This window comes from Schistocerca nitens, chromosome 7 (assembly GCF_023898315.1).
Source record: "Schistocerca nitens isolate TAMUIC-IGC-003100 chromosome 7, iqSchNite1.1, whole genome shotgun sequence".
In the NCBI taxonomy this organism is placed as follows: Eukaryota; Metazoa; Arthropoda; class Insecta; order Orthoptera; family Acrididae; genus Schistocerca; species Schistocerca nitens.
Genome location: NC_064620.1, coordinates 502,577,508 through 502,595,542, shown reverse-complemented (window position 1 = coordinate 502,595,542; position 18,035 = coordinate 502,577,508).

The window sequence follows — 18,035 nt, the reverse complement described above, 5'->3', positions numbered from 1 at the left end:
TTACGAATTTGCATTGTTGTAATACAGTTATTCATTAGCTCTAGGATCCATGCATGTACTCCCGGTCCAAAATGTTTAATTTGCTCAGATCTCAGATCGTCGAGGCCAGCGGCCTTATTGTTTTTCAAATCGTTGATGGCATCTTGTAGCTCCTGAATGAAGAACGGGCGAGCTAGGAAGCTAATCTCCTCGTTCAATTTTCTTTTAATTTTGCCATTCCTGATCTTCCTTTTGGTTTTTCCGTTCATGAGTAGTTGGTGAGCTATCTGATCGGGTGTAACTTCACTGTAATTTGGTTGTGGTTCTGTTGGGTCGTTGTTGAGACTTTTGACCAGTTTCCATGCCTTCCTACTGCTGTGCTTCATGTCCGTCTCTTGAAGGAGGTTGCACCACTTTTCCTTTCTCGCTTCGGAGATACCAGACATCAGTGCCTCACCTGCCTGGATCGTTTCCTCTGAGAAGGCGTCCTTATTGTATAGTTCTTCATACTTTTTCAGAGCTTCCTTGCTGCTACCATTTAGTCCAGCGATATACTGGGTGCGGCACCCTCTAGGTATGCGCCGTCGAGAGATTTTCTTGACGAGGTCTATAAAAGTTTCATATGATTGTATCTCTGGTTTAATTTCCAAGATCTCCTTATCAAGGTCCTCTGTAAAAAGTTCCCAATGAGCGTTTTTGAAATTGAAGCGTCTCTTAAAGGGCATTACATCTGATTTGATTACTGCAGTAATGCAGCAAGTTATTGCTCTGTGTTGCGATCTTGGAATTGGGTCCTCGATTTGCTTTACAGTTTGCAGGGATACCTTTTCGGAGACAAAGATGTTATCTGGATTAAATCCTCGTTTCCATCTTCCGCTGTTAAATGATGCAGGCAACTTTGGGTCATGTATCAATTTCAGTTTAGCCTGGTCTGCCCAGGTCTCCAGCATTTCGCCATCGTCATTTGTCTCTTTATAACCCCATGCGAGACCGTGACAGTTAAAATCTCCTAGTACAACTTTAATGTTTTTTTAATGGAAATTTCTAGGCTCCGTAAATTTGAACCTCGCACTGGGTGGTTTGTACACGGATGTTACAGTACATGAATGTAGCTCAAAGTTAAAATTTCTATATTTTTTTCGCAGGTCAGAGCACAGGAGCATACGTCTAAGTTCGGTTTCACAAATATAGCACTTCCGTACCTTTCGTGTGGTCTCTCGAGGACTAATTTCATGCCCTGTATTTTTGGTCTATGGCTAGTTGGTGCTCTGTGTGTTTCTTGTAACACTAAAACATCACAGATGTTTCGTTTGCACATGTCAGATAGTAAAATTTCTTTATTTACAGATAATCCTTCAATATTGCAGGAAGTTGTCACTAGTGATGGTCTTGATAAAGGCCTTTTTTGAGTCTCTTCGGAGAGTTTTGTCATCTTTGGTTTTGGTGCTCCGGTGTTTGCAGGATTGGCCGACTAGGTCGTTTCGAGGGGACGCCCGATTGCTTGTTGTTCGAGTGGTGAACGCAATCTTCGTGGAGGCTCCTGCAGTGTTCCCCCAACCTTGGGTGAATGCTCTGAAAAGCTAATCATTTGCATATCACAGCATCTTCTTCCTGTCGGTTAAATTTCGCGTCTGTAACACGTCATCTTGGTGGTGTAGCAATTTTAATGGCCAGTAGTGTAGATGTTTGAGAGTGACAGAGATGCTAGAAAAAGTCATAAGAGCAACGATAAGGCTCAGTGTAAACATAGTGGTGGCCAGTAAAGGGAAGTGGGAATAAGATAAGATAAGGACTTCTGGTCAGAGCAATACGGGGCAATATCAACAGCAATAAAAATGGTATAACGGTGGTAATGATTCGTTATGAATAGAGAAGTGAGTGAGTAGGTGAGTGAGATACCACGAAATATCCTGTGCTGGGATTGTTCTCATCACAGTCGACAGCAATCAAACGGCGACGATACAGTTCAGTTATCGCCATCAAAAAGCAGACGGTTAAGAGGTAGCGAAAGTATATGAGTGTACTGCAATGCAGTATTTACAGGGCGATAAAAACTTAATAATCACAGGGTATTGGAACGCGGTACTAGGGGAAAGAGTACAAGGCTGAGACACGTGAGAAGTGGGTATACAGTAACAAAAAGTTACGAATATTTCAGTAATGAACTGTACATATTGTAAAGACTCTTATTAATGTTTCATTTTTGTATGGATGTCTGGCTGTCCTCATTGGCTACCTGTGTAATCAGCTCATCAGACAGCCATTGGAGGCTACTCTAGTGCTAAATTGTGGCAGTTGTTAGAAATTCGTAGGACTTTTCTCTTAATTTTTATGTGTAATATATTTTACAGTGCCTTTAATTTGTATGTGCAGTCACATCTTCTGGGGAGCAATCACTCACTGCACCTAGTCTTAAAGCCAAGAAATTATCTCTTTGATAACTGTTGTCGGCAGAATGATGAACGCACAGGAAATCCAGCAATCAACAACGACTGACGCTCGTTATTCTAGTGGTCAGGGGTAGGTGTAAGTAGGCTGTTTAAGTTTTTATGTTGGTAACGCCACGTAGCGCTCTGTATGAAAATCACTGACTGTGCTGTGTGCAGTCTGTGGCTGGTTTGCGTTGTTGGAGGTTTTGCTATTGTAGTGTTGGGCAGTTGGATCTGAACACAGCGTAGCGTTGCGTAGTTGGAGGTGAGCTGCCAGCAGTGGTGGATGTGGGGAGAGAGATGTCAGAATTTTGAGAGGGGACGATCTGGACGTATGTCCATCAGAAAAAGTAAATTTGTAATACTGGATATCATGAACTGATATATATATATATATATATATATATATATATATATATATATATATATATATATATATATATATGTGTGTGTGTGTGTGTGTGTGTGTGTGTGTGTGTGTGTGTGTATGTAACTTTTGAACACTATTAAGATAAATACATTGTTTGTTCTCTATCAAAATCTTTCATTTGCTAACTATGCCTATCAGTAGTTAGTGCCTTCAGTAGTTAGAATCATTCATTTAGCTGGCAGTTTTGGCCCTCGCTGTATTGCAGTAGTTCGAGTAACGAAGATTTTTGTGAGGTAAGTGATTCATGAAAGGTATAGGTTATTGTTAGTCAGGGCCATTATTTTGTAGGGATTATTGAAAGTCAGATTGCGTTGCGCTAAAAATATTGTGTGTCAGTTTAGTGTTGATCAGAATAAGTAAAAAGAGAAATGTCTGAGTACGTTCAGTACCGTTCAGCTGTTTAAAAATCAAATAACGTAAGAGGTTTACCAGCACAGTAATTCATAAATTTTTCTAAGGGGAGGTTTCATAGGCTCCTCGCTTCTGTTCTTTGATATCAGACAAGAGGAATGGACAGAGTACAGCCCGCAGTTTAAGCAGTATTTTCAAGCATACAGCATACCGGGCAAATGACGACATTCTTTCTTTTCGTGGGTAGGAGTGTGAATGTTTTAGGTGGTTTACTAAGTTGTTCCCCCCAGAGCCCCTATGAAAATATCGTTTGGACATTGGATGACTTCTTCGACGCTCAGAGTTGTGTAGCTGCTGCTTGTTTAAAACTTTTCTCGTACACATCATCATAATAGTCAGTGTGACGAGGAATGGATCGCTAAACTCAGGGGCACAATAAGGAACTGCAGATTTAACTGCATTTGTCGAGCCTCATTTCAAAACGAAATTCTTCATGATGCCATTATTCCAAAGCTTAGACCGTGGCCTGAGTAGAGGGGACGGGCAGTGTTCGAACGCTGTTTCCCCCGCAGTTTGCAACGCAAACCTATTTGACGATACGGAAGTGACCTGGCGGCAAGCGTTTAGCGAAGCGTGTGCTGTGAGCAATAACAGCGTGTAGCGGGGCATGCGCATGCAACGCAAACATCTGTGTTTGTAGTGAGTGCGGCGAGCCATTTCCTTTGAAGAAATCATCACAGCGGTACAAGAAACGGCAGACATTTAGCAACATAGCCATTCTCAGGTATATATATATATATATATATATATATATATATATATATATATATATATATAGTCGATTAGAAGGAAGATATAAGCGAAACAGCAAAGAAGCTTAATGTTGATGGTATATTTGTATTGTAGTGTTAGATGCAATTGTTTAATACGTGTAATATTATTTTTGTTTAAAATAAAACTGAAAATGCAAAAAAAATGTTGAATTAACTTTTATTTACGTTAAGGTAAATGTAAGTATTTCCTCTGGCGGAATGGTTAAGTGGAAATTGGCGCAGGTTACTCTCAAGCGTGCATCGCTCTTTCTCAAAACATAAACAAATGTAGCCACTAACGTTCACGTGCATTCATGGAATTTATCAGGACCTCTTGGTAAACTCTCAAAAAAATGGAAATGAGCGTTTGGCGTCATTGGCCGGGAGGCCCCTTACGGGGCAGGTCCGGCCGCCTTGGTGCAGGTCTTATTACATTCGACGCCACATTGGGCGACCTGCTCGCTGGATGGGGATGAAATGATGATGGAGACAACACAGCACGCAGTCCATGAGCGGAAAAATCGCCGACCCAGCCGGGAATCGAACCCGGGCCCGTAGGACGCTGCCCACTCAGCTATCGGGGCGGAAGGTAAACTCTCATATAATGTATTAATCTCTCTAAACAATTCTCCCTGTTTCACTAGAATAATTGGACCTTTCCTTACACTAAATAAATCGACTTTAAGAAATGTACGTCCTTTCAGTATTAAACTGCATAGAAATGCGTACGACTCTATTGTTTGTCTGATCTCTGCAGAACGCTACTGCACACCGCTGTACAAAGAACTGTTACTCACAAGGGAACCTCCCCATCGCACCCCCCTCAGATTTGGTTATAAATTGACACAGTGGATAGGTCTTGAAAAACTGAACACAGATCCATCGAGAAAACAGGAAGAAGTTGTGTGGAACTATGAAAAAATAAGCAAAATATACAAATTGAGTAGTCCATGTGGAAGATACGCAACATAAAGGACAATAACTGCTGATGAGCGCCGTGGTCTCGTGGTTAGAGTCAGCAACTGCGGAGCGAAAGGTCCTTGGTTCGAGTTCTCCGTCGAGTGAAAACTTTACTTTCTTTATTTTCGCAAAGTTACGATCTGTCCGTTGATTCATTGATGTCTCTGTTCACTGTAATAAGTTTAGTGTCTGTGTTTTGCGACCGCACCGCAAAACCGTGCGATTAGTAGACGAAAGGACGTACCTCTCCAATAGGAACCGAGAACATTTGATCGCAAGGTCATAGGTCAACCGATTCCTCCACAGGAAAACACGTCTGATATATTCTTTACGACACTGGTGACGGCATGTGCGTCACATGACAGGAATATGTTGTCGACCCACCTAACTTGCACACTTGGCGAATGGGTAAAAACATTCTTCTACCTTGCCCGATTTAGGTTTTCTTGTGGATGTGATAATCACTCCAAAAAAAGTGATGAAAACATAAGAGTTTGTCACATAAACTGCATCAAATGAATGCAACAGTTTCAGAGTCGCACAGTTTCCCCTGTGCTCTGTCAAAACATATGTTTTTTACGTTTTCAAATGTTTCCGTGCGTAGACCGTCAAATTCTGTATATGTCCAAGCAAATCTGAACATGTCCTGGAATTTTGGAGAGCGAAGTTGATTATGTGTGAGTGCCTGAACTTTGATAATTATCTGAAAATAAAAAATTAAAATTTTCACCCGAGAGAAGATTTTTTTTTTTTTTTAAATTTGCATTTTGTTCACTTTCGTTCGTTGCATCTGCTCGGGGCGGACATCGTAAGACATCCGTTTAAGTTCGTTGTTGATCGATTAGCTCAGTTTTTTTATTACAGAGGGCGGCTAACCCTCTGACCGAACACGCTGAGCTACCGTGCCGGCTTTTTCCACACAACTTCTTCCTGTTTTCTCGCCTGATCTGTGTTCAGTTTTTCAAGGCCTATCCCTGTGCCAACTTATAACTAAATCTGAAGGGGGTGCGATGGGGAGGTTCCCTTGTCAGAATCCTACAGCGTCGGCTGCCGTTACGACGTCGTCTAGCGTTCTGCTCGCTCACCGCCACATATAAACCCGATTGAGAATATATAGGCCTAGGTGAAAAGTAATGTAGCAAAAAAAAAAAAAAAAATAAAAAAATACGCTCGGAGAGGCTGAAATACTGACAAAAGAAGACATTGCAAATGTTACATCACAGGACTGGTATCGAATTGTCATCCAGACCAAGAAGGTAGTCGAGGAGAGGGAGTCATGAAGGACTGCGACAAGTTTCCAGTACTACGTAACTTCTCCTTGTGACCATGTTACAATCTGCTTCTTCTGCGGAAACACAGCAGAGTATCAGTAACGTTGTAATGCAGTTGACAAAGATTTTACGACAGAATCCTGAAACAGTGTGATATTAAACTAGCAACTGAGAGCAAGACAGGTCAACAGTTTATGAAAAAGAGCATTCTCAGTATAAAAATCAACGCGCAACTGCTTCACATATATTCTTACAAAACCCACGGCAGTTTCATCAACCGTCGATGGTCCTTCAAAGCTGCATTATTTCACTGAAAAAATCTCTGGTTACTTGAATATCGCGGAAGATAGTGATGTTTCACATATTATCATATGACAAAATAATGTCCTCTTTCCGTGCTATCATTTGTCAAAATCTTCTTTCGATATCTCAGACCGTTTATGGGATAAGAGGGATTTGTGAATATTTCATTCTGAGGTTTTCGGTGGTGCGTGTGTTCGTACATTGCTCTTTACGTACATTCCATTTTTTTGAGTATGGAGACAAATAGCGATATCCTTCCAAGTTTAAAGAATAATTCAGTATGTTCTCTATATTTCATACGCAGCAACATATGACGTAACATGCACCAACTGCAAATTCATAACGACCATTATTTTTCACAGAAAACTTGAAGAATTTCATATAGTAGTTTTCCTGATATCGAAATGACACAATAACTTTGACCATAGGCAATATGATAGGTAGTTCGCCGGCCGCTGTGGCCGAGAGGTTCTAGGTGCTTCAGTCCGGAACCGCGCTGCTGCTACGGTCGCAGGTTCGAATCCTGCCTCGAGCATGGATGTGTGTGCTGTCCTTAGGTTAATTAGGTTTAAGTAGTTCTAAGTTCTAGGGGACTGATGACCTCAGAAGTTAAGTCCCATACTGCTCAGAGCCATTTGAACCATTTTTTGTACCGACTCAACCTGAAAAACCACACAGGAAATGTGCCCAATAGCGACGGACTCCACTGCAAAATGCACACTGCTAACTTTTCCTGATTCACTGCCAGCCACTCTTGCTTGTGTGGCGCCCCTGGCCGCTGTAAATCGCTGCGATCCACTCCGGCGTGACTCTCACCGGCAAGCTGCATTGTGTCTGGCCAGTCCTTTAGCCCAATGCTGCAGCTTACGTCTTTCGTATTTCATTCTTTCAACGCTCGTTTCATGCTCTGCCCTTAATGGCTAACTCTTTGTTGTTGTTGTTTTTTTTTTTTTTTTTTTTTTTTTTAGTCATCAGTCTTCTGATAGGTTTGATGGGGCACGCCAAGTTTCCTCTCCTGTGTTTGCCTTTTTTTTCTCAGCACTCCTTACCTTACCAATCAGTCTAATTTTCCACAGTCTTATGTAACTTTACAACTCAGATGCTTCAGTTCTCTTCTGTTCGGTTACTCTCTCAGTCCCTGTTTCACAGCTATGCTATGTCCGCCTACGGTAGCTGAGTGTATGCCGGCACGGTTAACTCAGCGTGTTCGGTTAGAGGGTTAGCTGCCCTCTGTAATAAAAAAAAAACTGAGTTGATGGATCAATGACGAACTGAAACGGGTGTCTTGCGACGTCAGCCACGAGCAAATGCAACGAACGAACACGAACAAAATGAGATTTTTTTTTTAAAATAAAAGTAGTTAGCGTGACAGAATGTCAGTTCTCAGGGCCCGGGTTCGATTCCCGGCTGGGTCGGAGATTTTCTCCGCTCTGTGACTAGGTGATATGTTGTCCTAATCATCATCATTTCATCCCTATCGACGCGCAAGTTGCCGAAGTGACGTCCAATCGAAAGACTTGCACCCGGCGAAAGGTCTACCCGACGGGAGGCCCTAGTAACACGAGCTTTGTTCTTGGTCTTCTTTCCTTATTTTTCCCCTCATGGATTAAAAAGTGTGTGAGAGAGGAATGTAGTATTTCGCCCCTGCTGTTCAACCTATACATGGAACAAGCGATGATAGAATAAAAGAAATGTTCAAGAGTGGGGTTAAATTCGAGGTGAAAGTATATCAGTGTTACGATTCATTGATGACATTGCTATCTCCAGTGGAAGTGAAGAAGAATTAGTGGACCTGTTGAATGGAACAAACAGTGCAATGAGTAAAGATTATTGATTGAGTGCACATCGAAGAAAGACAAAAGTAAAGAGAAGCAGCAGAAACTTAACGCCAGACTTGATGATCAGAAAGCACACGAAGTTCAGGAATTCTGCTACCAGTAGCAAATCAATCCATGACGGACAGAGCCAGGTGGACATAAAAAGCAGACTAGGACTGCGAAAAAGGGCATTCCTGGGCAAGAGAAGTCTACCAGTACCAAACGCAAGTCATAGTTAGAGAAAGAAATTTCTGAAAAAGTACATTTGGAGCACAACATTGTGTGGCTGTAAAACAGGGACTGTGGGAAAAAACCGAACAGAAGAGAATCGAAGCATTTGAATTGTGAGGCTACAGAAGAATGAGGAAATTCAGATGGAGTGATAAGGTAAGGAGTGAGGAGGATATCCGTAGAATCAGGAGGAAAGGAATATTTGGAAAACACTGACAAGAGAGCTGTTAAGATATCAGGGAAAAACTTCCATGGTACTATAGGGAGCTGTACAGAGTAAAAACTGTAGAGGAAGACGGAGATTGGGATACGCCCAGAAAATAATTGAGGACGTAGATTGCAAGCGCTACTCTGGGACGCAAAGGCAGGCGGAGGAGAGGAATCGTGGAGGGCCGCATCAAACTTGTCAGTAGGTCTGATGACTCAAAAAAAGTTAAATGACAGAGGATGCAATGAACGTTGAAAGAATTAAATGTAAAAGACGTAAGCTGTAGCGTCGGGCTAAATCGCTGTCAAGACAGAAAGCAGCTTGAAGATGCGGTTCCCGCTCGAGAGAATGGCCGCCGCTTACAGCAGCAAGGGACTAGACTTGGCCACTGTTTCTATGTTTCGATACAGTGTATCGATACGTGGAACAGTTTCAGTGTTTCGGAACGGCTACAGTTCACTGTTTCGAAACACTGGTGTTTCGTTCCGCCCCTGTCTCGGATAATTGGATCAGATTCAATCTCGGGCCAGACACAGAAATTGTATCATTGTTTCAGTCCACCTGTGCTTGGAACGGACTAATTGTATCGGAACAGTGATGTTTCATTCCCCTCTGTGTCGGTCGAGATTCGGGCTCGGCACAGGTACTGAAACACATTTAACATACCACTTCATTAAACACTTTCAAGAGTGTCGAAATCTTTTTGACAAGCAATAGCATGGAACTTCAGATATCCGAAAATAAAGCTTCCTTTCTAGTTGACTGTCATATTCCGAAATGGCGTAACATCTGCTTTACAAACACTAACCAAACAGTAAAACAACGCATACTATTCACATTCAAAATAATAAATATGTGACAATAATTCAGTTAAATTACACTTTTTGATAACATACGCTTCTCTGTTCATGTACAGTAATCATATTAAGAATCGCAAGTAAGCCTACAACATTTTGAACAAAAAAAGGCGTAGAGTGACAGTTATTAGACATATACATAAATCTGTTGTAGGTATAATTGCAAGCAATCTGTTTGACATATCACTGATAGTGTAATGGTGAACGGGAAGGGCTAGGAAGCATGCTGAATTTATAGTAACGGTTCGAAACACCTTGAAAGACAAAATTTTTTTCTGTTATATTTTGTTATTTATTCGAATTATTTGGCGTTATTTGTGAGTCACTATGCCTGTTATCCTCAATGATTCCCTTTGTGGTCATGGAAATCAGCAGGATGGGTATATTACCCATACTAACGGAATGTGGGAATGCCAATAGCATATCCGTTGTTTCTGCAGTTTGCTCCCACCTCCCGTTCGTTCGTGGTGGCTCTTCTGTCTTCAGCTATGGCTGTCCTCAGCCAATTGAGAAGTATGAAAGTCACACGACACGAAAGCAGCGCAATTTGCTGCAGGAAATACGAAACTGCCAAGACGCCTAAGTGATAATTTCATACTTTCTGCGATATGATTAGCGCTCTCGCACCTCATTTGTGTTTATGTGGACATACTTATAAAGTAGACAGTCAAGGTGATAAAATGTGTAGGTTTATTAGATTACGAAACACAAACTGTTTCACTGTTTCAAAACGGCGTATCGAAACATTACATTGTACTATTTCATTTGTTTCGAAACAGTTACGTGTTTCAGTTTGCCCATCTCCACAAGGGACGACACACAAGGAAGTGACGCTGACGTTCGAGGCTGCTGTTGCTGCGTCAGCTGTCATACTGTGGAAGCGGCCGCAGCCTTAGCGGCCTGCATGTGAATAGCAGTAGACAGATCTAGCTCACGCCGCTTCCGCCACACAGCAATAAAATGCGCCAGCAGGTGAGCAAAGCCACTCCGGCCTGCAGTGAATATTTATTCTGAAGGGGCTTGCACACTAGCCCAACGGAAGGCCAACCAACAGCATAGACTCTATTCATTCGAAAGTTGGTCGCCAGTACATTTGCGTTCGGCTTCACACCAAACGAAGGCATTGGGGCCAAGGGGATTCGGCCATGTGGAATCGCAGCTGCCTCTTGTAACTTGACGACGTTGCTCCGCTTTGTTATTGTATTGATGTAGCATTTTAATTATAACTTCATTGGCTGATATTATGAAAGAAGAAGAGGATTTAGCTGCCGTCAAGTGTGCAGTATTTGTTTTACTGCAAGAAGCTGATCATCAGAAAAAGAAGAAGAAGAAACGACGTACGTGTGGGATCTCTATTTTAAAAATTAGGAAGCAGTGTGGTGGGACAAATTAATATCTACCGTAAACGTGAATTGGAATATCGGCTATTTCATAATTTTTTCGCTAGTGAGAGCAACAGATTTCGAATTGTTATTGAATTGTGTAGGTCCTAAAATTTTCAAACATAACACCTCTTTTAGGAGAGCTGTACCTGCATCAGAAAGTTACTTGTCACTCCTAGGTTGTTTGTTTCTCCTTGTAGTCCACAGCGAAAAGGTATAAATGAAAATTCATTTTTCTTGTTCACATGGTGCATATCACTTTCTAATAGCTCATTCATTTCCCTCCAAGCATCTAATCATTTAATTTTTTTTTTTTTTTGATATTACGTTATACTCCTCTGACCAGAAATCATTGTCTTCTACTTCACTTCACTAACCCCCTAATATATCTAGAGTGAGCCTTTGCTTTTCCTTTTCCAGATTTTCTAGCTTCCCTAACACGTCCGAGCTTCTGACAGCCGCGACTCGTAGAACGTTATCCTTTCTTTGGTCACTCAACCTTTTTCTCATGATCACCTCCCCCTTGGCAGTCCCATTCCGGAGATCTGAATGGGGATCTATTCCGTCATCTTTTGTCAATGGAGAGATCATCATGGCAGTTTTTCAGTTACAGGCCACATGTCCTGTGGATACACATAATGTGTCTTTAGTCCGCCTGCTTAGCTGCGTGGTAACGTGCTTGGCTCCCGTGCAGCGGGCATGGGTTCGATTCTCGGCCGGGGTGAAGATTTTCACCGCTCGTGGACTGGGTGTTGTCCTCATCATCATTTCATCTTCCTCACCGGCGCGGAAGTCACCCAGTGTGGCGTCGACTGAAATATGACTTGCATTTGGCAGCCGAACTTCCCCGGATGGGGCCTCCCGGCCAACGATGCCGTACGCTCATTTCATTTCCATGTATCTTTAATGCAGAGGTTTCACAGAATATCCAAGGCTATTATGGTTACTTACACTGTGACTCTCTCACTGCTTTGCGTCGTTGCTTTTCTGCACATGCTGAAGTATCTGTTCAGGAGTGAAGATGATATGGTTCTAGTGTGCAACTGAAGCATGTCACATTTTGTTCCGGGAGCATCTGTATTGGTGTTTCAGGTCCATACTGCTGTGGATGCATTAATCGTGTTAATCTCTGTAACAGTGGCTGGAATGCGAAAAATGTATTATGCTTTATCGCAAACCGTCTCATTAATAAATAATTCACTTCCGTGTAATTCCAGTCGCTTTGCCCCTTGTAATGGTACTTGAATTACGTAACCATTATGGTACCTCACCTGAACCTCTCGATACCAGTAATATTCTACTGTATTTCTGTTAACTACTTAACATATTTCTGAGACAACATTCAGATTTGATTTCACTTTTGATACATCAATATGTTTATATTGCAATGATATTATTCTTATGTGTATTCTTTCTTTTGTCACTATGATCTTTGACGTACTTGTAACTCTGATTTTTGGGCGCATAAGCGATAGTTAGTTAGTTGTTAAGTTGGTAGAGAGTCGGACGTTGAGAAAGTCGAGTCTTGGACGTCATGTTGGAAAGACCCGTATTGTAGTCCGCTTATAAAATGCGAACTTTAACAGTGATTGGGAGGAAGGTGTTTTCAAGTGTGTTTTGTATTGTGAAGTGATGTTTTGTGTTTACGTGATATCGCAATTAAAAGGAAGTGTAACTTAAATTCGGAATGCTGATTGATTTTTTTACATCACCATTGTCCTGCAAAAGTGTAATCTTCAAGAATGATTTGTGAAGCGCATCTACATAACTTTTGAATATAGCAGGATAAAACCTAGGCCTCTTTGCATCCGACCTTGGAATCATAGCCACCTAGATTTTCAACGATTGAGCCATGATTTTATGACGAGACCAGCGTGGGAAACACAAAAAGGTGAGTGCCTAGTTTTCTCATTATTACATGAAATGACTATTAACTGTGCTCTAATGACACCTGCCACATAATATGACTGTTGTTGCCCGAAAATGCAGTATTTAGCAGCGTGAGCAACACCACAATCGTTATTAAATGCTGACCTTTATTGTGGTAGGGTTGTTAGACCCTGCGCATACCCTGCTCAAACAACTTGCTGCCAACACAAAAAAATGGCTCTGAGCACTGTGGGACTTAACATCTGAGGTCATCAGTCACCTAGAACGAAGAACTACTTAAACCTAACTAACCGAAGGACATCACACACATCCATGCCCGAGGCAGAATTCGAACCTGCGACCGTAGCGGTCGCGCGGTTCCAGACTAAAGCGCCTAGAACCGTTGTATGTATATGGAGTAGATCCAGCGCAGCCCTGGTTTTTGTAAGTGTCGTAGCTGCTGCAGGACGTCCTGTGAACATCCCTAATTATCCATTTTGCCTAGACATAACTGAACCTAGCATGTGTCCATGCGATTCTGAAAGAAGCTGATCGGGCACGAGCCATATGTTGTCGTGTACTTGCGAAATCGAAAGTAGCTGCTCTGTGAGAACTTCTTTGCCCAGTCGCTGGGCAACTGGTGGACTCACTTCCACAAAGGGACAGCGATATGGCGCCGAGCGGCGATATGTGGGCGTGCACGGTGTAAGCTCTGAGAGATGGCTCATTAGAAGCACAGTGTAGTGGATGAGGTTTGCTGTTACAGCAGTCTCGGTTCCTTTCCCGTTGGGCCGATCACTAGGGCAGAAGCAGCAGCCTGGCTAGGAGCCGGCAGGTATTGCGAAGTGTATCTGCAACTAGCTCCTCAACCTTCTGACAGATGGGAACCTGGTCTGGAATAACTAATCACCTGGAAACTGCTGGAATCTTTGTGGTGAGCAGCTGTCCCCATCGTTGGGCTGCAATTTGATGTTGTTAAACAGGTGTCCTGAACCTCCATCATCTTGGTTATATCACATCGTGCAAGTGCGTTTTGTGTGTCTTACAACTGTGTTTGTGTGTCTTGCAAACGACAGGTGCTCATCAGTTAATTGTATTAGCCTGTTCGTGGCTGTTTTGAGCACGCATCACGAATTGCTGCAGGCATGTGTTATTTGCTGAATTTTCTTGTTAACTACGTTAGGGGAGCAATTGACGTAAATATTGCTTAGAGAACATAACTGTTAAAGAAGCCCAGAATGGGGTCTACGTGCCTACTGTCAGGCATCTCAGTTGACACACAATTCGGGTCTGAGCGTCACCTCGATGTACTATTTAATGCACTGACTAATAAGGATGTCTGTCTGCTTTTGTTTAAGCAGCAGGCCAGGTAGTTCAATTTGTGTGCTTCTGTTGTAATTTTTCAACGCTTGAGCAACATTTTGGCCGAGCTCGACCGTTTGAGATACTGTCACCATTTTCTGTTTCTGTCTATTGCTCTGCCTCCCTCTGCTGCCCGAGAGGGCGACAATTAATTTAAGGATTCTGTATTTAATATTTATGGACATTGAAGGGGGTACTGTTAACATTTTAAAACTGATTGTCAAAAATGTCTTTTATTTTTAAAATTTCTAATTGTCTTGCTGGCGCGAGGCGTTTTACTTGATTTATTAATTTGGCACCAGGAGGCTTATTTCTTAAATACCTAGGTGGAAAAATTACGTTAACGGCATGTATTTAGTGTTCCGTTTTTGGTTAGTTGTGTGTGACAGTTGAGGGCGGATCCTCTAGCTTAAGGGAACTAAAATAAGCCTTAACTAGCACCTGCATGAGGCACTTTAAAGTTCCTAACTTGTAACTGGCCATTGTTGACGAATTCTGCCTTAAAATCATTTCTCTCAAACTCAGTGAACCTCGTCGATATTCCGCTCTGGTATTTTGTGTATGTTACGTGCAATTTTCAGGCCCCTCACTTACTGTAAACTTATATTGTTTTTAATTATTATTCATTTATTTGCGAGAACGTCCTGATCATTTGTAAAATTTCGGAATTCTATGGTTTCTTAGAAAATTACTATGAAACGTTCATGTTGTTATTAAGCTCGTATCTACGAACTTCAGCATGCTGCAGGTGAAAAATAGATCGGCAACTTGTCTTATAATTGAAATGAATGGCTGTAACTCCATTGTCAGTTGTAGTGAGAAATATATATATATATATATATATATATATATATATATATATATATATCTCTTGATGATTACTGGTTTCGGACACCTGTGTCCATTTTCAAACAACACGTCCTGTATGTATGCACAAACACAGGCAATAGCCCATGTACAGAAAGTAACCATGCGGTATGTGTCCTCGGAGTCGTTCGCGGTGGCATGACTGAACAAAATCTCTTGGTTTCCCATCGCGTCTAGAGCTTTCGTTGGCTAATTCCGCCATCGAAAACACGAGAATTTTATTCGAGTTGACGGGGCTTAAAATCCGAGAATATTTTATTTTGAGAAAATCGGTAACTGGAGCGGTATATGTAGGACCAAACAACGCCAGAATGCACTACGTGGTGAATTTTGTTATTGTTAAGTCGGCTATATACCGCTTTCATAACTGAAGGGGCAGATTCTGTACATGGGTTATAGCCTGTATTTGTCAAACATACACAGCATGGATGGTTTGGAAACGGACACAGGTGTCCGAAACTATTCTCCATCAAAAAACAAAAAATATGCTACTCAATGCAACTTACGAAGGAGCTACAACCATTTATTTCAAGCTTATATTTGTCTATGATGCTAAAATATCAGTAAGTAAGTCTCTTTCCAAATTAATTTTTCGGAGGAGAACTGTAATATTTACTTATTCTGTCTTGCAAAGTGCTTTTTGGAGAAGAATAAGAGCTTCAACATTAATTGTTTACTTTTTGTTTATTTGGTGTCAACTATTAATAAACTGTTGTTTAAATTTTACCTTCTTTTATTGACTCAGCACCTAATCATTCACACTACCTGTTCACTGCCACTTCAAGTGATTGTGTTCATCTGCCGTTATTATTGCGAGCCAACCGCCATGTTCTGAAATCAGTAATATTTCCCCAGTTGTTAGTTGCACATTTTCTGTAACATTCCTCATGTTACTGGATAGGGGTGAATGGTGGACCACTTAACTTTTGTTTGATCATTTGCCATCATGGACTAAACTGGCACATACAGTGATTCTTGGTCTGTTCCCAGCTATTGATACAATCATAACGATAAGCTCCTTTTTCAGTTACTAAATTTCTTAGATCTTCTGGGAAATATTTGTAATCAGTTTTCATTTGATTCTTCATTAAATATGAAGACAGTTTATCAACAGTCAAACACACAAATAAAATGTACCAGTGAATCTCAGTTTTGAGTCTTCTGTATTTTTACCGAGACTAATATAATTATTTTCTTTATTTAGTATTAAATCGGCTATTTTTCATTGTAGCTAAATTCTTTGACAAATAAATGAACATCATATCCTGACAAATTGGGAAAATTAATTGGTACTCAACTAGGACGTATTAACTTTAAATTGCATTTATTAGATAATTATTTTATATGTTTTTCCATTTAATAATCATGATGACGAATTTTTTTATTTTATTTTGTGTAAAATTTTATACATAAAGAACATTTATTAAGTATATTGTGTCTAGATGGTTCGCCAGTTGTTATTGGTTTCATTTCTTCAATTTCAGAAAAAAATCTCCCACATACTTTCAACTTCTTTCTTAATATATACTTTAAATTCTTATGACAGTGTGGTCCTCTATCAATAACTGGATTTTTATAATTTCGAATTATATATTTAATATAAAATGAAAACCACTTTGTTTGTGGTTTTGATATTTTGTAGTAAAATAATTTTCTGGATCACCCTGATAATTATCTGTTTTTAATAATTCATTTTCAGAGTTGGCATAAATAATGAAAGGAACCACTTGTGTAAACTTATAATTTTTGAATTGTATTTACCTTCAATAGGTGGTTCTACTTGTAGCTGTTTATTAAGTGAACAATTTTTATTAGATAATTTAAGTTTTAGTTATTATTAAAATGTAATAAACACAAATCACAAATAAATTTTTGGTCCTCACCTGTATTAATTCGACTAAAAATAAATACTGATATATCTTTTACCCTACAGTGGTGTGAATTATTTTCTCTTTTAAAACAGAATAAATTAATGTATTTTTGTTTTTTAGATTTTATTATTGTAAAGGATATACATCATAATATATTTCAACAGAGAAATTGATTTCTTTGAAGGAATGAACATCAACACATACATTAATTTTAGTCGAAATTTTTGGGACATCATTGTTTTCAACAGGGAATGAAATATTTGGTAGTTTTCCTTCAAGCCTTTTAACAAAATCTTTATAATTACTCGTTCTGTCAAGATTTTTTACATTTCTTTCTATCTGGCCCTTTCTAATGCAGAAGCTAGTGCTCATGGGAAATATTTTTGATCATTATTTTTTACATTAACACAAGCTTTTTACTTTTATTGTTCTGATAATTCGATGTGAAATGAGTTAGATGTGCCCCTTAATGGAACATATTTATTCATTGCTAATTGTAATCCAATAATTTTGTTTAATGTCTATACCAACGCTCATGTTTGAAAATTAGAGATTTTTTAAAATATGTTTCCTGCATCAATAAATTTTTATTTACGTCATTTTCTGTAGGAATCCAATAATTTAGGGTTTCATGTCATTATTAGATAATTTTATTACGGTCCTGCATTCTGTACCTACAAAACAAATTAAAATTTATTTCCAAAGTTTTATATAATGTAAGATAATCTGTAACTGCTTTAATAATTTTCGGTTTTGTAGCATTTAAGAAATGAGAAGGATCTAACAAACCTTTATTACTTTGGAGATTTGTTATCTGTAGTACTTTTTGAAATGCTGTATCAACTAAGAATTTACTAACTCTTTTTGTGTTTCTTTCTTTCCCAAACACATTAGACGAAAATGGATTATGTTCATTATCTTTTTGTTTCCCAAAAGCATTGTAAAAAATGAAAATATTTTTAAATGGATTTTCTCCATTATTTTATGTTTTCCAAACACATTGGCAGAAAATGGGAATATTTCTATTCTTAGTTCA